The sequence below is a fragment of the Solanum dulcamara genome, chromosome 8 (assembly GCF_947179165.1).
Source record: "Solanum dulcamara chromosome 8, daSolDulc1.2, whole genome shotgun sequence".
NCBI classification, from domain to species: Eukaryota; Viridiplantae; Streptophyta; class Magnoliopsida; order Solanales; family Solanaceae; genus Solanum; species Solanum dulcamara.
The window spans coordinates 54008830-54036715 of record NC_077244.1 but is presented as its reverse complement, the minus strand read 5'-3'; the positions used below and the strand labels follow the sequence as shown (position 1 = coordinate 54036715).

At 35.4% G+C, this 27886-nt stretch overlaps 2 long non-coding RNA genes across 2 annotated transcripts; both read left to right on the top strand.

Moving 5' to 3' along the window:
* Positions 1-2275: 2275 nt before the first annotated feature.
* Positions 2276-5051, top strand: LOC129901722 (uncharacterized). The gene is made up of 2 exons (XR_008769926.1): positions 2276-3441; positions 4742-5051. It is a non-coding gene; the product is annotated as an uncharacterized LOC129901722 (long non-coding RNA).
* Positions 5052-10037: 4986 nt separating this feature from the next.
* Positions 10038-14434, top strand: LOC129901650 (uncharacterized). Its single transcript, XR_008769891.1, has 2 exons — positions 10038-10949; positions 14096-14434. It is a non-coding gene; the product is annotated as an uncharacterized LOC129901650 (long non-coding RNA).
* Positions 14435-27886: the final 13452 nt, after the last annotated feature.

Below are 27886 nucleotides of genomic sequence, written 5' to 3'. Positions count from 1 at the left end.
GGACAACAAAATCATCATATATATATATATATATATATATATATATATATATATATACCTATGTCTAATATAACATAACCAAACCGTAATTCATCAGATTTCTTAGTTTGACACACATTTAAGCTCTCATATTTGTAATCATAAAACCGAAATGAAATTTATTACAATGGCTAAAAGTAGTAGGGATAATTTAGAGTCAAATTTCTAGTTAAGAATAAATATGCGGAATTCATTTCAATTAAGGTGTTGTATCTCCAGTAAAATCAGCATATCCCGACTATGAAATATAGGATTGATTTAATATGTTGTCACATTATTAATAGCTTAAGTTAATCATAAACTGCACAACTGTTATGGGAGATTCATAAATCTTGTATATAGGGTTTATTGATCTAATGGAACAATAATTGTGGTGAGACGACTTTCTTCAAAGTCAAATTTCAAGAAATTTGTGTTCTTAAGAAATTGGTATGATTTGCAGTTTTACATCCGATTCTCATAAGAATCATGGATGTTCATGTTAGTTGTTTATACACTTGACATTGTTTATCTGACTGAACTGGTTTATTTTCCTTTTTTTAAAAAAAAATCTTTCTCATACAATAGGCAAATTAAAGTGGGTACATTTTATATGATTTTGGTCTTAAGATTACAATATAGGTATTAAGATGGATTAAATGGGCGCCAAATTAAAAAAAATTGGTAAGAAATTCATTGGGTTTTGACCTGATTTATTTTAGTAAATTTTACCTAAATACCATAGTGATTCTTCCTAATTACATTTTATCCCTACTCTTTTAAAAATTACCCGAAATCTCTTCTTTTTGATCATTTTCGGATACATCACGTACGTCTTGATACATCACGTAAAGTGATGTATCCGACGTCCTGATACATCACGTAAATGATGTATCCGACGTCCTGATACATCACGTAAATGATGTATCCGATCGATACATCGCATAAATTGATGTATCTGACGGCCTGATACATCATGATAAGTGATGTATCCGACTGATACATCGCGTACAGTGATGTATCAAAGAATATGAGAGAGTAGAGATTTTTAAATAATATGATAAAATAAATTGTGTATTTAGGTAATTTTTTTCTTTCTTTATTTTATAAGAGATATGAGCATACTTGAATGAGTTTATAATCTCATTATTTACTCTCTCCTTTCCTATTTATATGTCACCATTTTAGATTTCATGTGCATTAAGAAACTAAGTAAGTCTACTATTCTATCCTTATTTAATGTTTTTTTGAAGTCAAGTTTTCAAACAATGAACATGAATTAATTTATTTTGATTAATTAAATTTGACCAACGGACATGAATTATTTACTTAGTTTTTCTATGTTGGTCAAATGTATATTTTCAAGGCTAATAACTCACAAGGGTAAAATAGGAAGAATAATGTTATTTATGCATTGATTTTGTGAAATGACAAATGTTAAGGACCATCTATTTTTAGTAAAAATGTGAAGAATGCTTGTTAAGCAAGTTTTGATGATTAGGAAAAATCTATTTTTGGTAAAACATGTAAAAGGTAGAAGTTCTTAGCAAATAAGAATTAGTATTCAACTAGGAAAGGTTTATTTTCTTCCAATCGAGTTTGTGTTCAACTAGGAAAGGCTTTGCTGTCGAGAGAAGGTTGAGACTATTGCAACTATAAAAGGCACAAAGGCTACACAACTTGAAGTACCTTTTTACACACAAAAGATTGGGTTGTGTTTAAAAGGCAATAACAAAGAGCAAGCAAGTCTGTTCGTGAAGGTTTAGAGTTAGGTTGTTTTGATATTGTTTTCATTTGAGTTTGAGTCAAGGGTTCTGTTGTGAGGCTTGTAACAAGGAGTGAATTTGGCTTCTTGAGAGAGTTTTACACTTAGAAACAATTCGAGTGAATTATTTGATGTTAGGTACTAGGGGTAGTTCCTTTGATTATCGAGTTGTAATTGTTGACACCCAATTTTGGCTCTTTACCACACAAATTAATTATCGAGCTTCTTCAATTTTGAACATTTTGAAATAATTAGCTTCTATTAAAAAATTAAAATATTTTCATGTTATTCTTAATTAATTTTGTCATTTTTTTAATATAATTTTTGAATAATGTATATATTTCTATATAATTATACCTTTAATTATTACTTTTATGATTATTGGAAAATCATCTCAAAAAGATTTTAATTTTTATTAATTATTTCTTAAATTAGTAGCTTTTTTTTGAATTAATTAGCTTTTAATTAGGTTAATTAATTTATTTTATTAGAATTAAGAAGCTTGTTAATTAATTAGTGTTAATTCATTTTATTTTAATTTTAGCCGAATTCCCTAATTAAATTCATTTTGGCTAAATTCGAAATTCGAATAATTATAATTTAAATGCATATGGTCTAAAATTGCAAAGATCAACCATTTTAGGCTCTATCCTTTCCCAATTCTATACCAATAAAGCCCATTTTCTTTTTAACATTATACTCACACACGCATCACACCATTTCCAATTTCAATTTGGACAGATCCCACTCAACAATATATAATTTCCTACACATTATACCTATACAACAACTAATCTACACCTCACTATCCTACAACCTACGTGCCAACACTACACTACCCAGCAACATTCCTAATACACTCACTCAACATATATACCACATCAACATGCACACAATTCCTACTTCTTATATACACCACTCCACCGCCCCAACCCACCAATAAAATTCAAAATCCCAAAACAAACCCACGACAATACAATACATCACGAAGCCCACCCCAATTTCCAAAAGAACTCCAGCCAACAACGCATACATACACCGCATACAATACATACACGCCCAGTATATATGTCCATCCTTCGCAGTCTTGTTCTTCATCCCCGACAATAGTACATCAGAAGACAACGACTCCTGCACTTCGTCCTTTCATGCGTGAAGATTTCACCACGTAGTGATTCCAAGGACGCGTGAATCAATCTCGGCCATCCACATTGCTCGTTTCATCCAAATTTATTGAAGATTTTTGGCATTTATTTGGAGGAATTTGGGTATATTTCTTATCTAACGGGAGGAATTTGAATTTTGAATTTTAAAATTTCATCTAAAACCCTCATTTCATTTGAAAATCCCTCCCCCCCCCCATTTTTGACCCCAAAATCCCTTCAATAAAAGACTTCAAACTTTGGGAAGGAGTTAGGATTATTCTTTAAAGAAGAAAATACATGTTCGATTAAGAGGGTTACAAATTTTTACCAAAAAGATACAAATCTTTAAAGTAGTTAAGAATTTTTGAACAAGAACGAAGGGTGTTTATTCTGAGAAGACTGATAAAGTGCAAGATTTTTGTTCGTTTTCTTTTTGAGTTTGCTCTAGTGGGTCTCTACTTATGGTGATGAAGAAGCTTCAGCTCGCTCATCCCAGTTCCTGCTCCGAAGAAGGTAACATCTTCGCTCTTTTCTCTCATGTCGTTTTCTTATCGAATGATGTATGATATATTTTGACACTTTCTGAGCAACCTTCTCTAAGTTTCATTTAAAATTATTGGACTGTTATGCTTCTCGATATATCCTATAAATGGGTTGAGTATAAAGTATTAGCTTGATTTTCAAAAAATGCTAAATGATGTTTTATTTGATCAATCTCAAAATAGTTTGAGTCTGTTACTCATTGTGTTTGTTTATTCCTAATACTCTTCATTATTCTCTAATAATTTTCATTTTAGCATCGCCATCGATTTAATAACATGTAAGTTTGCTATGAGTTTTTGAAATGAAATCATTCTGTCAACCAAAAGTTTGAAGCTCTCAGTGTTGTTTTCACTGTCTAGGTTCGTTCAAGTCTAAACTTTGCTTGTTGCTTTGATAGTCTTAATCTCTTCTTGGCTATTCTGTGATTCGGCCTTTCGTTTAAATAAGTAGTTTATGCATTATAAATTTGAGATCTAATTCTTCATATACCCCTGTCCTGAATCCTCTCATTTTCTACTTTTGATTTCTGCCTCATTTTACTTGAATCCATTCTCTAATCACTCGAGTAAAGGTTGTCTTACTATCACTATTTGTTTTCAAGTGATAATATCAAGTCATTTGCTTGCTAGAGATCAAATACCTGATAGTCATTGGCATATAATTTTTTCATTGAATCTGCTTTAGTTTGGTGGGTATAATGTATTTCTCAATTTGTGATAAGTAAATATAAAAATGGGTGGACTTAGATATCTCGAGATATGATTTGTTTGGTTAAGTGTAGTAGTTTGTATGACGCTGAGTTTGTCTGCAGTTCTTTATTTTTTTTAGCCATCTACCGAGCATGATTCGTCTATTCAATCAATATAGCGATGACCAGTCTCTCATGCCTATAAAAAATAGAAATATGAGTCTTATTTGAAATCCACTAGATGTTCGAGAATGTTATATGTAGTTATTGTCAATGTCTATGTCTTACAGTACATTTAGACTTAGATTTCTCCTCAAATGCTTTCTCATTGCTTTAGAATACATCATTTGTTTACTCGATTGCTCTGTTTGCTTAGAATAATTAAATGTACTGAGTGTTGTTTGTTTCCTTTCCAAAATTACATGCCCATTATTTTAACATTCTTTTAATGTGAAGGATATAATTTGAGAAATGTGATATTTTGTTGTTCTATGCACTGCTATGAATATTAATTTTTTTTTTCTTGCATGAGCTATATCCAATCCATGATGGACTCTTACCTCCTTTGCATTTCTGGTTTAGGGCCAAGGAGGCCCAAATCACCTTTCCTTCGAATCTGCCTCACAAAAGTCAGATGGAAGCGGATGAACAACTCCTGTAAGCTGAATTACAGGTTGTGGAAGTAGAAAATAGGCTGTATAAACAACCTGATATACATAAAAACAATGTTGTATAACTGATATACAATGTATATACAGTTGTGATACAGAAAAATTGGGTCTAAGACCCAAAATACAGGTGGCCCAACAGCTTAGTCCAGACATACAAAAATTAAGTGTTGGGCTAAGTTTTCATATTTTTATTCTTTTAAATTTAATTTGGATTGTAATAATTTATTTATTTACGTTATTTATATTTGCTTAGATGCTGATTGTAGTTAGGTTTAACTTCTTAAATTCCCCTAAAAAGAGGAACCGTTTTCTTTTATGACAAATTTATCTTTTAAAAATGATTTTACTTAAATGATAGCTTTTACTTAGTCATTTTGACCATAAGTCTTCCTTTCAAAATATTTTAATTTTTTTTTCGAACGAACCTAAGTGTCTTTTCTTTAAATATTTTTCTAAATAGTCAAAATGATTTATATCGTTGGATAACTGCATGATAGCGACTATTTTAAGTTCTAAACCCTTCTTAAAATAGTAATATGAACCTCGTACCATTTTCTCTTATTTTTTTAAGACTTGTTTCTATTTAAGTCTTTTAAATTAAAGTTTTCTTATTTTTTTAAAAAAATTAAGTGGTGACTCTCTTTTAAATTATTTTTTTTGTCTAAATAAATTTTAAATAGTCTTTTCAACACATAACAAAAATGGTGACTCCGTTGAAAAATTTAATAGGTTCTAACCATTAGATGTGATGATCTGGCAATGTAATAATTTTATTTGTCATTATTTGTTTAACTTCTACAAATTATAACTGTCGCATTTCATGACATTGAATTCCACCATTAGGAATAAATTGAATTCCACCATTAGGTATAAAGATGATTATGTGGTCATTCGCGACTGTTCCTTCGAAAAATAACTATTTATTTCTTAAAGTAATAATTAGATAGTTGGTTCATGGTTGTCCAACGTTGTTTATTATATTCACCCTATAATTTATCTGACTCAGATAACTGGTCTTCAAAGCCCATTCTAGTCCACCTAACGTAGAGCAAAATCAAATTGCAATTTAAGTATTATCCTAAGATGCCTTAATACCCATGGTGTATTAAGTCCATTAGTAAACCGCCAAATCATGTCCAAAGTCCACAACCTAAAGGCATATCATTCTTATGTGATATTTGAAAGATGTATGGGTGGTAACCAAAGTGTTATCTATGGGGGTGGGATGCAAACGGTATCGTATTTTGTAGATATGGCTCGTTCTCTCAAATTTGACATGATCATAGAAGCGCACCTGAGTCTTAAATTTTTGTCCACAATCTCAACAGAGACCACAAAAGGACACTTAATCAACACATGAGGCTATTGCTATCACTTTTGGAAATGCCCGCTTGATCCGAATTGATCGAAGCCTTCACCGGATACTAGAATAATAAAAAAATGGTATTCCATTTCAGGACCGTAGAAATTACCTCGACAATTGAGGAAATTCTAGATGCTATAGATACCGTCGGTACAGGATTAAAGAGAAGAGTCAAAAAAGAAGAGAACATTTTGATTCCCAATAAGCCGACCATCGAAGATATTATAAGGTACCTCAAGCTGAAATAGGATCGGGTCGATTGGGTTCATGGATCAAACGTTGCTTTCAGGGATCTATACAATCAATTAATATATAACTTTTAATCAGGATTTTTAGTTATACAAAGAATGGGATGAAATGCGACCTCTAGCATTTGCCATTGCACTATTAGGAACCATGGTGTTTTCTTAGGGTCCGAGCCTTACTATCAACACTCGAATTATCATGTTTGCTCATACCATCTTCTATGGACTTACTAGTCAAAGAGTGGTAAAGTACTATCCGTTTGCACCCACTATCTTAACCGACATGTACCGTGCCTTGGAAAGGTGCAGGAATGGGCATCATTATTTTTAAGGATGTAATATGTTCCTCCAATAGTGGATAATAAATTACTCAAGGTAAAAGGAGCTCTTGGAACTCAAGAGCTCACTATCCTAGACAATAGAGATCTTCTCTTGGGTCTTAACCACGGGCTGTATTGGAAGGATCTTGATACGAGAAAAACTAAGGCGGAATGGGCTCAAATTTTCTCCGGATTAAAAGAAGATGACATATAATGGATTTCAATAGGTTTATTTCAAGGAAAATCATGATACGAGACCATAAGCATCCATTTTTGCCTTTTCCGGGCATTCGAGGTATTCGTCCATATGCGCTAATCCGAGTTTAGGCAGTTTGGGAGAAAGAAAATCATACCTCCAATAGGGTATCCCAATATTTATATGTTCGACCATAGGGATGACAAAGTCCCAAATGGGGATATATTAAATGAATGAAATAATCCCCCAAGGTTGGTTTAAGGTACTTTTGCCGAAGAACGATTCAACGTCGGATATGTGAAAGGGTAAAAGAAGTTGCTAACAACAACGTGCAAGGTCTTTCCTTTTCAATTTCAAACATTTATCACAGTATTGAAGATAAAGAGTCAGAAGCAATGATAGAATTGGAATAAGTCAAAAGTGAAGTGCATGAGATGCAAAAGGTTTTCATCCATAAGCAAGAGGAGGACAAACATACTATAGAAGGTCTGATCCAAGAACTAGAAAACTTGAGAGGTATCTTGGGAGATTTTGATACTTGGATGGAAGAGCGGAAGGAGAGCACGAGATTTCAAACTTGGGAAGAAAAAGGGCACAGTTATGATGGTTATTGGTTAATGGCTCAGTACACGCTTCGCCATGCTATGGGACAGATCAAGAAGAGCCGAGAAGATGAAGGACCACTAGGAGCACCTCAGTAGTTTCGCCTTTGCTTAGGCTTGATTCTATGAATTTTCAATTATTTGCCCCTGCGAGGTTTTGCTTTTATGTATTTAATTTTTATGCACTTTCCTGAAATGAACCCTGTATGGGCCCTTTTGCTTTATGTATTTTCCTATACGCTAAACACCCTAGGTTTTATTTTGCTTTTTGTCCTCTTGGAAAGAACTCTTTATTATTTATGCAAAATTATTTTGGGGAAATGGAATGGTTTGAATGTCACACATACATCTTTCAAATTCGCTAGGCCTACCCTTGACATAAAAGGGCAACCTACTTGTTTAGGACGTGCAATTACTATTTGTGTGATAAATAACTGTTTTATGTGAATATGTTGCTTTGAATGAGGAAATTTTAGCCTACCCCTTTTGAAATTTTTCTAAAAATCCCTGTAACTGTAAAAAGTCAAGTCACTATCAAAATCCGTCCAAATACTTTTCGAGTATCTAGTTTGTCAAACAAATCCGAACTTCTTTCCAATTCTTAAAGTATTATTCTCTCATCTCAGAAAAGGTTGAGCTTGCCTTCAAGATGGAAAGAAACTTGAATTTTGAGATTGAAGAAGCTGAGAAAGCATTAAGGATGAGGTTATACAGAGTTACTCGTGAGATCCTCGAAGTTGAAAAGAATTCCAAGAAAGTGGATCAAGCCACAAAATTCTAGTAGTTAAGACCACCAAGGTTGAGCTGGAGTTTCAAGCCACAAAAGAGAAGATTGCTATGGTAGATGAAATGCTCAAGATGCTCAAAGAATGTTCCTACGCCATAGACCAAGCCACGAAGATCGTGATAGCTAGAACCGAAGAGGTTGAAGCGAAGATTGATGCAATTGGAAAGGAAATAGCAAGTATAGATAAGATAATGCTATTTAAAGAAGAATCTTGAAAAGGAAACCGATGAAGAATCCGCAGGAGAAAATGATATTTCATTGACTAGGAAATTTGAAAAGAAAGAAGACACATCTCTAAAAGAGGATAATATAACCCTCGAGGCTCTTTATCAGGATCATGGTTGGGTTCCCAAAGTTTTTTTGTGTAGTTCTATTTATCACATTCTGTGATTCATGAAGATTTCACACCCAGTTAGAGGAACGAGTTCTAATTTTAACCGTGATAGCATGCACAATATGTGTTCTTATCATCAATATCAGAGAGGTCAGACTACTGATGAGTGAATGAAGTTGAGGACTATAATTAATAGAATGTTCAATAGTAGGACCATTAGTCATATGTGGGGGCCTCGTGCTGTTCTTGTTTGTGACCTAGTAGAACCTAGTAGGACAATTACAAAAGATGTCTTGATTCATCTCTATGAATTCATACCTTTCGTAGAATTGTAATTGAGCATATATCATAAGTTGATTCAAGCAAAAATCTTTGTTTCTGCTGAAAGGAAAGAAGGGGAAGGCCCCAAGGTTTAGTGTGAACTGGCTGAAATCTGTCTCCATCACAATGCTAGAGGTCATGGCATCGAGATGTGTCATGAGTTTCTTTGCAAGTTTGAGGATTTGATCGATGAGGGAAAAAATTAGCTTGAGTTCCCTCCCATCATCCTTGAAGTCAAGAAAAAAGAAGAAATTAAGAAGTTTGAAAAAGAAGCCTCAGGAAAGGCACAATATATGTTCCTAGAAGTTTTCATATTTCTTATTTTTCAATTTCCTTGTAATGAAGTATGAATGAAGAATCAAAACCTTTATATAGAGTCAATCTACGTAGGGCCTGATTTCTCCTCCGTAAGATACTTAGGCAGCTTTCAAGGCATGACCTCTAACATTAAAAAACTTTCTTTTCCCTTGGTTCTATAAGAAATTGAGAATTTTATGACAGCGGACCTCGCAACAGTGGAAGATGCTAGAAGACCTTGATTCAATGCAAGTCGATCTTTCTAGATACACTAAATACCAAAATCAATAGGCAAATTCTTGTCTATTTGGCTGTTTCTCAATACTTATAGGTTATCTTATCCTCAAGCAGTGTGACTCTTATGTGTTTATTTTCTCTCTCTATGTGATATTTTACATTATATGTGGTGAACACAAATTAACATGTTTGCCTTTGCGTATTTCTTCTATACAGGTAGTTAAAATTGATCTGTTTGATAAACTAGCTGAGCATTCCTACTTTACGCTATCCAAAGCATTAAAAGATTCATTCCCTGACCGTGATCTGTTGAAAGGAAAAATATCTGAGGATGGTGAGAATATTAGCTCGACTAAAATCATCATAATGGATCCCATCGTTGCTAAGAAAAGTGAGTTGATTGCACAACTGGTGCAACAAATAGCTGAGCTGTAAAGGAATCAAAATTCATCAAATCTAGGTGCCGACACCGATAGTCTTACTCCAAAAGACGCAAGGGCTCCATCCCATTTCCCTCCTCCAACCTAACTCCTGAACATGCTCCAAATAACCCACCTGCTACTTTTATGCAAAAGCCTCCCACCATAGACTTAACCACCCCTAACCCACACCACAACTCTTCCTACCCAGCATCACTTTTCTTTCATACATCTTACATACACCGTACTCCACCTCCCCAACCCACCAATAAAATCCAAAATCCCAAAACAAACCCATAATAATACAATACATCAGGAAGCCCACCCCAATTGCCAAAAGAGCTCCAGCCAACAACGCATACATACACCGCGTACAATATATACGCGCCCAGTACATATGCCCATACCTTGTCGTCTTCTTCTTTATCCTCGACAACAGTACATCCAAAGACAACGGCTACTGCATTTTTTCCTTCAACGCATGAAGATTTCACCAAGTAATGATTCCAAGGACACGTGAATCAATCTCGGCCATCCATGATTCTTGTTTCATCCAAATTTGTTGAAGAGTTTTGGCATTTTTTTTGGAGAAATTAGGGTATATTCCTTATCTGATGGAAGGAATTTGAATTTTAAATTTTAAAATTTTATCTAAATCCTTCAATTTCATCCAAAAATCCTTCTCCCCCCCCCCATTTTTGACCCTAAACTCCTTTCTACAAAAGGTTTCCTCTTCAATCTTTCGTATGGGGTTGGGATTATTCTTTAAGGAAGAAAATACATGTTCGACTAAAAGGGTTAGAAATTTTTACCAAAAAGATACAAATCCCTAAAGTAGTTAATAATTTTTTGTCAAGAATCGAAGGGTGTTTGTTCGGAGAAGACCAGTAAAATGTGGGATTTCCATTCATTTTCTTTTTGAGTTAGCTCCAGTGGCTCTCTACTTGTGGTGGTGAAGAAGCTTCAGCTCGCTCATCCCAGTTCCTGCTCCTAAGAAGGTAACATCTTCGCTCTTATCTCTCATGTCATTTTCTTATTAAATGATGTATGATATGTTTTGACTTGTTTGAGCAGCCTTCTTCGAGTTTCATTTGGATTTATTGGACTGTTATACTTCTCAGTATATTCTAAAAATGGACTGAGTATAAAGTATTAGCTTGATCTTCAAAAAATGCTAAATGATGTTTTATTTGATCAATCTCTAAATAGTTTGAGTTTGTTACTCATTGTGTTTATTTATTCGAATACTCCTCATTATTCTTTAGTAATTTCCATTTTAGCATCAACATCAATTTAATAACATTTACTTTTGCTATGAGTGCTCAAAATGGAACCATTCTGTCAATCAAGTGTTTGAAGGTCTCAGTGTTGTTTTCACTGTCTGGGTTCGTTTGAGTCTAAATTTTGTTTGTTGCTTTGATAGTCTTAATCTCTTATTGGCTATCCTATGATTTGGCTTTTGTTTAAATAAGTAGTTTATGCGGTATAACTTTGAGAGATCATTCTTCATGTACCCCTTTCCTGATTTTCTACTTTTGATTTCTGCCTCATTTTACTTGCACCCATTTTCTAATCACTCGAGCAAAGTTGTCCTTCAGTCACTGTTTGTTTTCAAGTGATAATATCAAGTTATGTGCTTGCTAGAGATTAAATACTTGATAGTCATTGGCATATATTTTTTTCATTGAATCTGCATTTGTTTGGTGAGCATAATGTATTTCTCAGTTTGTGATAAGTAAATATAAAAATGGGTGGTCTTAGATATCTCGAGATATAATTTGTTTGGTTAAGAGTAGTAGTTTGTATGATGTTGAGCTTGTCTGCAGTTATTTGTTTTTTTAGCTATCCACCGAGCATGATTCGTCTATTCAATCAATATAGTGATGACCAGTCTCTCATGCCTATAAAAAATAGACATATGAGTATTATTTGAATCCACTAGATGTTCGAGAATGTTATATGTAGTTATTGTCACTGTGTATGTCTTACAATAGATTCTGACTTAGATTTCTCCTCAAATGCTTTCTCATTGCTTTAGATTACTCCATTTGTTTACTCGATTGCTCTGTTTGCTTAGAATAATTCAATGTACTGAGTGTTTTTTGTTTCCTTTCCAAAATTACATGCCCATTGTTTTAACATTCTTTTAATGTTATGGATATTGTTTGAGAAATGTGATATTGTGTTGTTCTATACACTGCTAAAAATATCAATTATTTTTTCATCTTGCATGATGTATGGCCCCGTAAGTCAAAAAGTTGGAAACAAGGAGAAAATTCTCAAATCTTGAACTGGACCCAAGTTCACGGCGGTCTCTACGAGTCGTAAAAGTTCCCACGACCCATAGAAATGAGTCATAGAGGGAGTCATAGTGGTTAGTCATGACCAACCTTAAAGGTAGGTCCTACGACTCATGATTATGGTCCGTTCTTCAGTACACGACCCGTAGAAAGATACGTAGGATGACTTCGGAAGCCTGGTTCAAAATTTTCCCTAAGGCCAAGTCTTCGGCTTGTCAGGACGGGTCGTAGAAGTTGTTAGGGGTCGTAATAATGACTCGTGACAAAACATCAGAGACCCTAGAATTTGTAGGTTTTTGTGACCTGCAGGACGAGCTTCTGGAATGACTCATTTCCAAGTTTATGGGTCATAAACTTGACCCATTCCCAATTATCAGAGACTCGATTTTCAGACTTTTTCTCAGACCTGCAGGACAAATCATTTAGATGACTCATCATCTCTTGGACGACCCATAGGAGTTGGTTTGTAGGTTCAAAATTCGGAGTTTAATGAAGGGCAATTGTCTCTTTACCAAAGTTTGGTTCAATGAGTCTAGACACATTGTTCAAAGTCTATAAATATTCAATTCTTCAAATTCCCCTCCTGTTTAATTCATTCTCCCAAAAATTTTCTAAGGCAAACAATAAGAGTTTCTCAAGGTTTCTCTCCAAATTCAAGTTAGGATTTTCAGATTTCTTCAAAGTTCTTCTTCAATTATTAGTGAGTTCAAGCAAGGTATGTGGGTATTGATTCATGGGCTATTTTCACCCATGAAGTCCCAAAGATTTCTCAAGTTTTCATTCAATTTATAATTGACTATGAACCCTAGTTTTGATGAATTGTATTGGTGATTTAATTTCATTTTTAGATGTTTTCAATGATCATTATATGCATGTTCTCATATGAATTGCATGATTTTAAGTTGAGTTATAGATGCCCATGCATAAAGCTATTTGCAAGTTATGATTATGAATTAAAGATGACTTTATGAGTTGATCATGAGTTAAATGACTTACAATAAATGTTTTCAATGATTTAAAGTTGAGATTATAATTCTAAGGTTGAAGTTATGATGATGATCAAAGTTAAGATCAAAAATGTTATTATAGTGTGATAAGTCCAATTCTCACACAAGCATGTTTTAAGATGGTGATAAGGACAATTCTCATCGAAGTTATGGATTCTTATGAATCACTAAATAAGATGTGTTATTCCTAATATGTTTTAAAGATGATTGATAGACAGTTACTATCTTTTCCTATTATGTTATGATCATGTTTATGAGTTTCATTGAGATATTAACTAAGCACCGAGAGGGCTTCTAGGTGGGGTTCATTCTAGTAACGCAGTTAGTTACCCAAGAGAATCCTAATAGCAACCTAAAGTCCAAAACTGCATTGCCCATATAGGTAGCCTTCATGGCCTAGCTAGTGGATCCACATAGCCAGTTGAATAGTTACTTTTGGAGTATACCCTGGCAAGGTATCCTCCCATTTCGATGCAGGAGTCATCGACCTGTCTCGATGCAAAAGTCATCGAATTCCATGTAATAGCTTGCATGGTCTTAGATGTCGGTTAATCTTCCTATCCCACACTAGTTTGAGATAAGTTAACAGATGTCAACTTATGAGTTTATGATAAAGTTTTTCTGATATGCATTGACCAAGAGCTTCTTATGTTTTAAATTGCTTTTAAGCCTTACTCATATTCATCATTACTTGTCATGCATCTTATAGCATATTGATTACATTTCGTTACTTGTTCAGGCATACTTCACATAAGTACATTCAAACGTACTAAGGCCTATTTTGCCTACATTCAAACGTACTAATGCCTATTTTGCCTATATTGTCTTATAATGTAGGGATGAACGACACTCATGATCATCATGTTTGTGGATAGAGATTGCCCTATATTCTCAAGGAGTTAGTGAGTCCTTATTCTATCGAGGACATGTTTTATTCATATTTCTACTATTTTGACTTCTTCTTTTGTTAGGGTGAGCTAGGAACTTGTCCTAAGCCCCTATCAAAAACTAGATTAGAGGCATGTTTATATGATTTATGATGTAGTCCAGATTGGACATCTTTTGAGTTGTTATCCCTTAGTCCCATCCCTTTTGAGTTGATTACTTTCGCTTAACATTTTCATATTCTTTACCTTATGTATGTGATTTATGATAAGATGGCTTATGTTTGGGGTCCATCGCATCCCGATCATTGAATCGGGATTGGTCTTAGTTCAGGTCTTGATAAACTTGGTATCAGAGCATAAAGTTTAGAAGAGTCCTAGGGAGTCTAACATGCCGCATTAAGTAGAGTCTTATTCATTGGTTTGAAGCACGCCACTTCCATGAATAGAGGGCTACGAAATGTCTTAGAAAAAGTCTCACTTTTTTCATGATATATCGTACGGTATAGTGGTTAAGACTTTTCCCTCTAATGCTTGTTCTTTGCAATTTTCAGAATATGCTTCCATGAAGTTACCCCGTCAAAAGGAACGTGGTTGAAGAGGAGCAACAAGCTCCTAATAATCCTATGAATGATCAAGTTTCCAATGCCGAGTTTCGAGCGGCCTTTCAAGTACTTGCTCAAGTTGTTATGGCTCAAGTAAACCGTGAGATGGTGGTTCCCATGAACCCAAATGTCGGTACAGCGATGACGAGTTCAGGATTTCATGAGGATTAATCCTCCAAAGTTTTGGTGTTATAAAGTTGATGAGGATCCATAAGAGTTAGTTGATGTCATCCATAAAATTGTTGAGATCATAGGGATTAGCTTGGTTGAGAGGGCGAAGTTGGCTATGCACCAATTAAGGAGTGTTGCTTAAATTTGGTTTGATCAATAGAAAAGTGAGAGGCCTAGAGAGATGGAGTCCGTGATTTAAGATGAGTTCAAGGAGCTGTTTCTTGATTGGTTTTTTCGACTTGAGTTGAGGGAGGCCAAAGTGCAAGAGTTTATCAACCTTAAAAAATGAGGTATGAGTGTGAAGGAGTATGCCCTCAAGTTTAATCAATTGTCAAAATATGTCACATTCATGGTTGCTGACTCAAGAGCTCGTATGAGCAAGTTCGTATCTAGTGTGTCGGACATGATCACGACGGAGTGAAAAACGGCTATATTGATTCGGGAGATGGATATATCTAGACTCATTACCTATGTGGAGCAAGTAGAGAGTGAAAAAATGAAGGTGAAGAATAGAGAGTCCAAAAGGCCAAGCATCGAGGATAGTGAATTCTCTCATACTAAGTCCGGAAGTGGTGGACGTCCTTATTTTCGCCAAAGGTACTCCGGCTAAGGGCCTTCTAATGCCACTACTCCAAGAATTGACAAGGATAGGGTGCCCAACCCTTGCCTTAAAGAGGTGCTCTTATTTGTCAAGTTACTCCTGCATTCAACAAGTGTGGTAGGAACCACAAGGGTGAATGTCTAGCCGGTTTAAATATGTGCTACCGGTGTGGTAAGTCAGGTCATCATGCCAAGGAATGCAAGGTAAAAGATGTTTGTCCTCAAGGTGCCCAAGTGCAACCAAAGGGTGGTCAACACAACAATACATTTTATGCCCTCCATAGTAGGCAAGAGGTGGAGGAGACTTCCGATGTTGTTATCAGTATGTTATGGGTCTTTCACTATGATGTTTATGTTTCACTTGATCTGGGTGAAAACTTGTTTTTTATTTCCCTTTATGTGTCTATGGGATTTGATATTAGTCCCGAGATATTGTTTGAGCCTTTCTCTGTTTATACTCTTATAGGTGAGTCGGTTGTGGCTAAAAGAGTTTATAGAAGTTGTCCAGTTATGGTCTTGCATAAAGTTTCTTTATGTGATCTAGTTAAGCTTGAGATGACTGATTTTGATGTTATCCTTGTTATGGATTGGCTATATGCTTGTTATGCTTCTATTGATTGTAGAACCCTACTAGTTAAGTTCCAATTTCCTAAATGAGCCGATCCTAGAATGAAAAGATAGTAATTCCATATTTAAAGGTCAATTTATTTCGTGCCTTAAAGCTCGGTAAATGATTTCTAAGGGTTTTATTTACCTTCTTGTGAGGATTAGGGATGAAAATTCTGAAGCCCTTATCTTAAAGCCGGTCCCTATTGTTAATGCATTTATGATGTGTTTCTCGATGATTTACCTGGTGTTCCTCCCGAAAGGGAAATTGACTTTGGCATAGACTTTCTTTTGGATACCCAACCTATTTATATTTTTCCTTACTGGATAGCTTCGACGGAGTTAAAGGAGTTGAAGGATTAATTGAAGGACTTGTTAGACAAGGGTTTCATTAGACCAAGTATATCCTCATGGGATGCTTTCATATTATTTGTTTGAAAGAAGGATGGCTCATTGCGTATGTGCATTGACTATCAACAATTGAACAAGGTAATCATCAAGAATACATACCCGAATTTGAGGATAGATGACTTGTTTGACCAATTGCAAGAGGCGAGTTACTTCTCCAAGATAGATCTTCATTTTGATTGTCACCAATTGAGGGTAAGGGAGTGTGACATTCCTAAAATGACATTTTGGATGAGGTATGACCATTATGAGTTTCTAATCAAGTCGTTTGGTTTGACCAATGCTCCCGCGATTTTCATGAATTTGATGAATAGGGTGTTCAAACAATATTTGGACATGTTTGTAGTTGTGTTTATTGATGATATATTGGTTTACTCCTGGAATGAGAAAGAGCATACTAATCACTTGAGGAATGTGTTGTAAACTCTAAGAGATGAGTAAATATTTGCAAAGTACAACAAATGTGAGTTTTGATTAAGTGAGGTAGCTTTATTTGATCACATTGTGTCTAGTGAAGGGATTATGGATGATCCTAAGAAAATTGAAGTGGTTAATAATTAGCCTAGACCATTATCTCCTTCAGATATTAGGAGTTTCTTGGGCATAGCCTGATACTATAGAAGATTTGTGGAAGGATTTTCATCAATCTCGTCACCTTTGATCAAGCTAACTCAAAAAAGGTGAAGTTTCAATGGTTGGAAGCTTGTAAAAAGAGTTTTCAAGAGTTGAAAGATTGCCTCGCTATCGCTCCTATCTTGACTCTACCAGAGGGGTCCGAAGGGTTTGAGGTGTATTGTGATGCTTCAAGGGTTGGTGTTCGTTATGTATTGATGCAACATAGTAAGGTAATAGCCTATGCTTCTAGACAACTTAAGGTGCATGAAAGAAATTATCCAACCCATGATCTTGAGATAGCAGCGGTTGTGTTTGATTTGAAGATTTAGAGATACCATCTTTATGGTGTCCATGTGAATTTAATCACCTAGCACAAGAGTTTACAATATGTGTTAAAGGAAAAAAAATTGAACCTTTAGCAAAGAAGATGGCTTGAATTGTTGAAGAATTATGATATGAGTGTGTTGTACTATCCAGACAAGACAAATGTAGTTGTCGATGCACTACGTAAGTTCTCTATGAATAGTGTGACACATGTTGAAGAAGATAAGAAAGAATTGATTAAAGATGATCATAGATTGGCACATTTAGGTGTGTGTTTGGCAAATTCTAATAATGGAGGTGTTCTTGTTCATAATGGCTCGAAATCATCTCTTGTAGAGGATGTTAAGGCCAAGCAAGACCAAGATGCAATATTGGTTGAGTTAAAGAAGTCGGTTGCCAAAAACTCCATTTAGGTTTTCTCCCAAGGGAGAGATGGTGTACTACGTTACCAAGGTCGTTTGTGTGTACCTAATGTTGATGAGTTGAGAGAGTTGATATTGAATGAAGTCCATAATTCCCAATATTCGATTCATTCAGGTTCCACCAATATGTATCGTGACTCGAGAGAAGTGTATTGGTGGAATGTCATGAAGAAGGACATAGCGGAGTTTGTAGCTATGTGTCCAAATTATCAACAAGTTAAAGTTGAGCATCAAAGACCGAGAGGTCTAGCCCAAGATATTGAAATTCCCTACTTGAAAGTGGGAAGATGTGAATATGGATTTTGTAACGGGTTTGCCTCGCACTAAGAAGCAACATGATTCCATTTGGTTGTTGTAGATCAGATGACCAAGTTGGCTCATTTTCTACCGGTTAAGACTTCTCATGGTGTCGAAGATTATGCTAATTTGTATGTTCTTGAATTGATAAGACTTCATGGTGTTCCCTTGTATATCATATCAGATCGAGGTACACAATTCACTTTATACTTTTGGAAGTCATTTCAAAAGGGTCTCGGTACAAAGGTTAAGTTAAGTACCACTTTTCATTCTCAAACTAACGGTCAAGCCGATAGAACGATCCAAACTTTAGAGGATATGTTAAGGGCGTGTGTAATTGAATTTATAGGAAGTTGGGATGAACATTTGTCATTCATTGATTTTGCCTATAATAATAGTTATCACTCTAGTATCCAAATGACTCCTTTCAAAATATTGTATGGGATGAGATGTAGATCCCTAGTGGGATGGTTTGAAGTAGGTGATATAGCCTTTATTGGTCCAGAGATGCTATGGAGAAGGTAAGACTCATAAGGAAGAGGTTGAAGACATCTCAAAGTCATCAAAAATCCTCTTCTAATGTTAGAAAAAGAGAACTTGAATTTGAGGTGGATGATTGGGTCTATTTGAAGGTTTCACCCATGAAGGGTGTAATGCATTTTGACAAGAAAGAGAAATTGAGTCCTAGATGCGTTGGACCTTACAAGATATTAAGACGTGTTGGCAAGGTGTCTTATGAGTTAGATTTTCCACTTGAGTTATCTATGGTTCACCCGATATTTCATGTGTTTATGTTGAGAAAGTTCATAGGTGATCCAAACTCCATTGTGCCATTGAAACATGTAAGTGTTGAGGAGGATTTGACTTATCAAGAAATTCTGGTGGAAATCTTAGACCGGCAAGTTAAGAAGTTAAAAAACAAATAAGTTGTGTCCGTCAAAGTGTTATGGAAAAATCAACAAGTAGAAAGTGCTACTTGGAAAGCGGAGACGGATATGATGAAACGATACCCATACCTCTTTCCCTCTACTCAAGCCCAAAGTAGTAAGTTGTCCTTATTCAAGTTAATTGAACTCTTAGTATTCAGTTCTTCCTATGTCATTCATATGCATGCATGTTCATGAAAAAGTTGATTTTAAAGTCATGATTTTATGTTAAGTTGAAGTTTTCATGTTCCAAACATTTTAAGATGTCATCATGTTCCAACCATTTTAAGATGTCATCATGTTCATATTGGGTTGCTACTCCTCTTTCTGTGTCATTCCTATGATAAGTTTATCTCATTTGAGGATGAATGTTTTCAAGGGGGAGATATTGTAAGGCCCCATCTCTACGAGTTGCAGAAGCTCCCACGACCCGTATAAACAAGTCATAGAGGGATTCGTGGTGGTTAGTCATGATCAACCTTCAAGAGAGGTCCTACGACTCATGATTATGGTTCGTTCTTCAGTAGACGACCCGTAGAAAGCTCTGTAGGATGACTTTAGAAGCCTGGTTCAAAAGTTTCCCCAAGGCCAAGTCTACGGCTTCTCAGGACGGGTCGTAACAATGACTCGTGACAAAACTTCAGAGAACCTAGAATTTGCAGGTTTTTTGGACCTACAGGACGGTCCTCAGGAATGACTCATTTCCAAGTTTACGGGTTGCAAACTTGACCTGTTCCCAAACTTTAGAGACTCGATTTTCAAAATTTTTCTCAAACCTACAGGGCGAGTCATTTAGATGACTTGTCATCCCTTCGACGACCCATAGGAGTTGGTTCGTAGGTTCAAAATTTTGAGTTTAATGAAGGACAATTGTGTCTTTTCCAAATTTTCATTCAATGAACCTAGACACATTTATGTCCAAGTTCAAAGTCTATAAATATTCAATTCTTCAAATTTCCCTCCTATTCAATTCATTCTCCCAAAATTTGTCTACGACAAAGCACGATAGTCTCTCAAGGTTTCTCTCCAAATTCAAGCTAGGATTTCTAGATTTTGTTCAAGGTTCTTCTTCAATTCTTAATGAGTTCAAGCAAGGTATGTGGGAATTGATTAATGGGATCTTTTCACCCATGAAGTTCCAAAGATTATCACGTTTTCATTCAATTTATAATTGATTATGAACCCTAGTTTTGATGAATTGCATTGAGCTAATTTAATTCCATTTTTATATGTTATCAATGATCATTATATGCATGTTCTCATATGAAATGCATGATTTTAAATTGAGTTATAGATGTCCATGCATAAAGTTATTTTCAAGTTATGATAATGAGTTAAAGATGACTTTATGAGTTGATCATGAGTTAAATGACTTACAATAAAAGTTTTCAATGATTTAAAAGTTGAGATTATAATTCCAACTGGGGGGGGTGTGGAATCTTAAGAGATCACATGGGTAAATTCATCTTCGCCTACGCCATACCGCTAGGGGAGGGAACCAACAATCAAGCCGAACTAGAGGCGACAGTTTATGGGCTTAAATGGTGCATTCAAAAGGGCTTTCATCACGTTATCCTAGAAGTTGACTCGGAGTTGCTCACTAAATGGATCAATCATCAAACGAAACCTCCATGGAACCTTCACCAGGTAACTCATGACCTTGTTGTTATTTCCAAATTATTTGCTTTCTTTTCTTGCAGGCATGTATACAGGGAGGCAAACTTCACTGCGGATGCTCTCTCCAAGCACAGTCACATTCTTACCACTCCAGGCCACTACACCACCCTCCAGCAGCTACCTCCTGGTACTCGAGGATACTACATGCTAGATAAAGTCGGCCTGCCCAGCTTCAGACGGAGGAAGACCAAACGGATTAAAAAGCCTCCATGATATATTATTTCATTTTGCACCCTTGGATTGAGCACCCAATTACAGTGTTCCCCCTTATTTATGCTTTCCTAGTTTCTTTGTGTCGAGAGGAGTCCTCTCCTTTAGGTGCATAGTTTTTAGGTTCTCTTCTCGTGTGCATGTATTGGGAATGAGTTGGCTGACCTTAGTAGGATGGTCGGCTTATGAATCATTATAGGATTGGAGGTTAGGTCTATGCCCCCTCCTTGTAATGTTTTTCTGTTTTATGTATAATACAGCTTGGGGGTGAGCGGCTTAACCCCTGGCCGCGCACAAGAGGTGGGAGCCTCGTGTAGGGTCTATTCCCGGAAAAAAAAAGAAAATAAAAAAAAAAGAAAAAAAAAAGATGTTATTATAGTGTGATAAGTGATAAGTCCAATTCTCACACAAGTATGTTTTAAGATGGTGATAAGGACAATTCTCACTGATGTTATGGATTCTTATGATTCACTAAATAAGATGTGGTATTCCTAATATGTTTTAAAGGTGGATTGATAGACAGTTACTATCTTTCCCTATTATGTTATGATCATGTTTATAAGTTTCTATTGGGATATTGACTAAGCACCGAGAGGGCTTCGGTCTGATAACATAGTTAGTTACCTAAGGGAATCCTAATAGCAACCTAAAGTCCAAAACTACAATGCCCACGTAGGTTGCCTTCATGGCCTAGCTAGTGGATCTACATAGCCCAGTTGAATAGTTACTTTTGGAGTATACCCTGGCAAGGTAGCCTCCCCTATTTCGATGCAAGATTCATCGTCCTGTCTCGATGCAGGATTCATTGGATTTTATGTAATAGCACACATAATTTTAGATGTCGGTTAATGTTCCTATACCACAAAAGTTGGAGTTAGGTTATGAGATGTCAAGTTATGAGTTTATGATAAATTTTGTATGATATGCATTGACCCAAAGCTTCTTATGTTTAAATTGCTTTTAAGCGTTACTCATATTCATCATGATTGGTCATACATCTTATGGCATATTGATTATGTTCCGTTGCTTATTCATGCATACCTCACATACTTAGTACATTCAAACTTACTAATACAGATTTTGCCTATATTATCTCATAATATAAGGACGAACGACACTAACGACCATCCTATTCGTGGCTAGAGATTGCCCTAGATTCTAAAGGAGTTGGTGAATCCCCATTCTATCAAGAACATGAATTTTATTTGTATTTCTATTGTTTCGACTTTCTTCTTTGGTTAGGGTGAGCTAGGACCTTGTCTTAAGCACCCATCAAAGACTAGATTAGAGGCATGTTTAGATGGTTTATGATGTAGTACAAATTGAACATCTTTTGAGTTGTTATCCCTTAGTCCTGTCCCCTTTGAGTTGATTCCTTTGCTTAACATTTTCATATTTTTTACCTTATGTATGCGATGTATGCTAAGATGGCTATCAGAGAGAAAGGTTATGAGGCATATGATAAGGATTCCCACAATCAGTCATTATTTTCTATGATTAAAGTAAAGGAGGGAGACACTTTAGCTCTCCTGGCCATGGAAGAAACACCTACTATCATGGAAGGAGAAATGTTCAACAATAACATTGCTCAGAATCTGTAGAAACTACTCTTTTTCTTATGGCAAGCTCAAATTTAGAACACGATGAACCCAAGGTATGTGTTTCTGATCTAAGGCCTAAATTGTACTCTTACTCTAAAGGAAAACTTGAAACTCTATCTGGAATTCGAGTAGATACTTATTATTCACTATGTTCTAAAAAGGAGAACCTATTGATGACTATGCATCCATAAGAATAGAATGTGAAGGTCTTGAGAAAAGCCATGCTACCTTAAAAAACTCCTTGAAAGAATTTTAGACAAAAGACAAAATCAGGCTACTACTTTTCAAAAGTCCTTGGAAGAAGATATTGAAAAACTAACCTTGAGACTCTTTGAGTTAACTAAAATGAACAATGTCCAACCAAGGAACTAATCAAAGCCAAGTTTGAGTTAGAACATAATATAAAATGGACTAAATCCTCAAGCCTTATTACACACATACAAGCCAGTCAGTCTTCTTTTAAACATGGATTGAGATTCAGACCTAAAACTTGCAAGGAAAAGTACTCCATGAATATGGTGTGTACCACTTGTGGTAAGGAATTACATCCCAAAAACAAATGCCCAAGTCATCAGAGGGTTGTACAAAGAAACATACACTTTGTTAACAATCAGAAAACTTATGAACTAAGAGGAATCATGTCCATTAAAAGGGAATTACCTCAATGGGCCAAAAGAAACTTGATTCATCCTTTATTTCACAAAATGGGACCCAAGTTAATCTGGTTACCCAAGACTAACAATTAGTTTTTTTCTTTTAGGAAAAGAAGAGGAGGAAGGAAAAGTCCTGGTACTTAGATAGTGCTTGTTCTAGAAATATGACTAGAAATAAGGAGAACTTTCTTTATCTCACAAATTATCAGGGTGGAAATGTAGGTTTTGGAAATGAAACAAATGGCGAAATTATTGGTATAGGAAAGGTTGGAAGATCTGGCACTCATGCAATAGAGAATGTGTATTATGTGAATGGATTGAAGCATAATCTACTGAGCATCTCTCAAAAGTTTAATAAGGAAAATAATGTGTTGTTCACTACTGCTGATGGTACTGTAATAAATGAGGAAAGTGGGAACTTAATGCTGAAGGGAAGAAGACACAAACATGTTTATATTATGGATCCTTTCGAATCAGAACTGACATGCCTCAGTGCTTCATAAAATAACTCACTACTATGGCACAAGAGGATGGGACACATAAGCTTCTCAACTATTAACAAGCTTCTAGCAAAAGAACTGATGTTAGGACTTCCAAAGAACAACTTGATGAAACTATTGTGTGTGGTTTATGTGCAAGAGGGAAACAAGTAAATCTTCCTTTAAACCCAAACAAATGGTAATTACTACTAAACCACTACAATTATTGCATATGGAATTTTGTGGACCTATGAGATTTCTTAGCAAAGGAGAAAAGAGATATGGGCTTGTGATTGTAGATGATTACTCAAGATTCACCTAGACACTTTTCTTAAGCTCCAACGATGAGAGCTTTGAAGTATTCCAAGAATTTGTCAAGATGGTACAAAAGAAATTAGATGCTAAGGTGGCTGGAATAAGATCAAATTGTGGCACTGAATTTGAAAATTCAAGTTTCCTTAACTTTTGTTGTGAGAATAGTATTGATCATAACTTCTCTACTCCAAGAACTTCTCAAAAAATTGGTGTGATTGAAAGAAAGAATAGATCACTGGAAGATATGGCAAGAACCATGCTAATTGTAAGTGGACTTCCTAAAATTTTTTAGGCAGAGGCAGTAAACACAATATGCTACTTGCTGAATAGATGCATGATCAGGCCAATTCTTGACAAAATTCCTTATGAGTTATTGAAAGGAAGAAAACCAAACCTAACCTATCTAAAACCTTTTAATGCAAATGTTATATTCATAATAATGGAAAAGATGCACTGGGTAAATTTGATGCTAGAAGTGATAAAATCATATTCTTAGGGAACTCCTCTCATAGCAAGGTTTACAAAGTATTCAACAAGAGAACTAGTTGTATAGAAGAAATCATACATGTCATTTTTGATGAGGAGAATTGTGAAATGCATTCCACCGATGATGATCCTAAAATTAGATTGGTCCAAGATTCAGAAGATGAATAGAGCCAGAAAGGTCTTAAAGATAAGACTTCAACTAAGGCAATAGAAGAAGCACATGAGATAGGGGAATCATCAATACACACAATCCTAAAGAAGAGTTGTAGGCTTCAAGGAGAACCAATCATGAAAAGGAATCAACATATAAACTAAATGCATTTGTCCCTTCTCAAACTGGGGCAGGAAGGATATGGAAACAAAAAATCTCTCATCCCCTGGAAAACATTATCTCACCTCTAGCCTCAGGAATGCAAACTAGGAACAAAGTGAGAAACATGTGTGCTTATTCAGCTTTTCTATCACTAATAGTACCAAAAAATATCAAAGAGGCCCTACAAGATGTTGATCGGATCATTTCTATGAAAGAGGAACTAAATTAGTTTGAAAGAAGCAAGGTATGACACTTTATTTTCAAGCCTACTGACAGAACAATTATAGGAAAAAGATAGGTATTCAGAAAAAATTTGGATGATCAAGACTAGTGACAAGAAATAAAACTAGATTGGTGGTTTAAGGATAATCAAAAAGAAGGAATAGACAATAATGAAATATTTGCACTTGTAGCCAGAATGAAAGCAATAAGGATGTTGATTGTCTTTGCTGCCCATATGGAATTTAAATTGTTTCATATGGATATCAAAAGTGCCTTTTTGAATGGGTATCTAATGGAGGAATTCTACGTAAAATAACCACGTTCATTTGAAATCTTTGATCAGTCAGACTATATGTAAAAATTGGGCAAAGCCCTTTATGGTCTAAAGCAAGCCTTAAGAGCATGATATGACAAACTATCATCATTTTTTGGATCATAGGTATGTCAGAGGTAAAATAGATAATACCATGTTTATTAGAAGAGAAGGTAGAAGGTTTCTTATTGTACAAATATACGTTGATGACATAATCTTTGGAGCTACTGGTAATGAGATGAGCCAGAAGTTTGCATCCTTAATAAGTAGAGAGTTTGAAATGAGTATGATGGGTGAGCTAAATTTCTTTCTAGGACTTCAAATTCTCCAGGAAAAGGAAGGAACATCAATTCATCAGCAGAAATACATCAAAAAACTTCTGGAAAAGTTTGATATGGATGGAGAAAAGAAAAATGACATTCATATTGCAATTACTACTAAATTAGACAAAAATGAGGCAGGTGTAACTGCAGCTGAAACCAAGTATAGAGGAATGATATGATCACTACTGTGTCTCACTGCTAGCAGACCAAATATTATATTCAGTGTTAGATTATATGCAAGGTTTCAATCTTCCTCCAGAGAATCCCACTTAAAGGCTGTAAAAAGAATTCTAAGATACTTGAAAGGGAATGAAGAGTTGGTTCTTTGGTATCTTGCAGAAGACTCATTTGATCTTGTGGGATATGCTGATGAAAAATATGCTAGATACTTGGAATAGAAAAATCACCCCAAGGATGACACACTTTTTAGGTTCACTCTTGCCCCTTGGGCAACAAAGAAGCAAAACCCTATAGCATTGTCAAATGCTGAAGCTGTATATGTTGTTCTTGCCTCATGTTGTTCCCAATTACTGTGGATCAAACAACAACTTAGAGACTATGGCATAAGTTTGGGATTTTCTGTGAAAGCACAAGTGCAGTTAATATGAAAGAAATCATGTCCAATATAAAAGAACCACGCACATTAATGTGACACCATTTTCTCAGAGACTGTTGAAAAAGAGGTTAATTAAAATGATGCACAGTGGGACTGATGATCAAATTGCTAACATCTTCACCAAAGCTCTTGGGAGGGAGGCATTTGAGAGAAATAGACTGGCCTTGGGATGATATATCAGCTATAAATAGAAAGGAAAAGGAAACCCTCTCCAAAAAATGATTTAAAAGGGGGTTAAGTTGATAATTTCTCAATTATGAATAATGCAATTCACTAAGTTTGATTTGTTTCTTATAGCAACATCTTCACTGAAAGAAGAATGCATGATCAGGATACAAGGACTTTATTCCTTTTGCAAAGAACTGCTGGAAAGTTTTTAAGGATCTAGTCTTCAAGGTACGCACATCCTTTTCAAAACTGTCTGAAATATGTATAAAACTTGTTATTGTCTTAAAAATGAGAACCTGATCCCCAAAGCCCCTCCTTGATCCAATAAATAAAAAATAGAAAAATTAAATACTACACTTGTAATGATTACACCTTCTTTCAAAATGGACAACCGTCATTTCAAAACTATCACAACACTCCTTCCCTCACAAAACCTTCTACCTTCCTCTGGATCATAAAGACACCCTTCCTTATACACAAACCTTTGTCCAAATTCAAAAATGAATCTCAAAACCTCTCATTCACAAGAATACATTCATTAATGGCATATTCATCTTCCAAATCCTTTATCCTACTGATTGACTACTCTAATGATGATGAATATGACCCCTCTATAACTCAGGGGAACAAACTTCTTACTCTCCATCGTCTACACTTCCATTTTCCCTTTCTAAATCACTAATCATCAATTATATTTCACCATATCCATCTTATATGCCTTAAAATTTTGATTACCTGAACTATTCCTAGACATAAGATGAATTGGAATCCGTTGTTCCTCCTGACACTGTCTCTAAACCCTCATCTTCTGAAGACGTAGAAATAGACAATGACAACGACATTACTTTAAACCCTAGGTATACTAGGACTGAGTCTATCCCAATTCTAGGTACTAAAAATAAAGGGTCAATCAAACCCCCAAGAAAATTAAGTTCTAAACACTCAATGTACTCTACATCTTCTCCATATCTCCCTCCAAAAGTACCCTTCACCAGAAAAAAAGGTTGTTGATTCCCTAAGAGAAGAAGGAATGCACAGAGTTTGCATCGCCGAGGGAAGAGAAAAATTGGGGATGATGATGAGCCAATCAATGTTGATGAATAATAAGTGGAGGAAGAAGTCTACACTCTCCAGGCTGGTAAGAACAAAAACTATGAGAAGTTCTTTCGACTTGGTCCACATGCCTACTATGCTACTCAAGCTCTCCTCAAAGGGATTGTTCTGGATGATAAGGTAATGACTAATTCCTTCATGTTAATACTACTAGAAAGACTTATCTTTTAGGGATGATATCACCTAGTTAAGATCTTGAAGTCAGTGTTGCATAAAGAAGAGGTCATTGAATGTTTTGCAAATTTAAATTTTTTTGATGATTTATTGGTTAGCAATAGGGC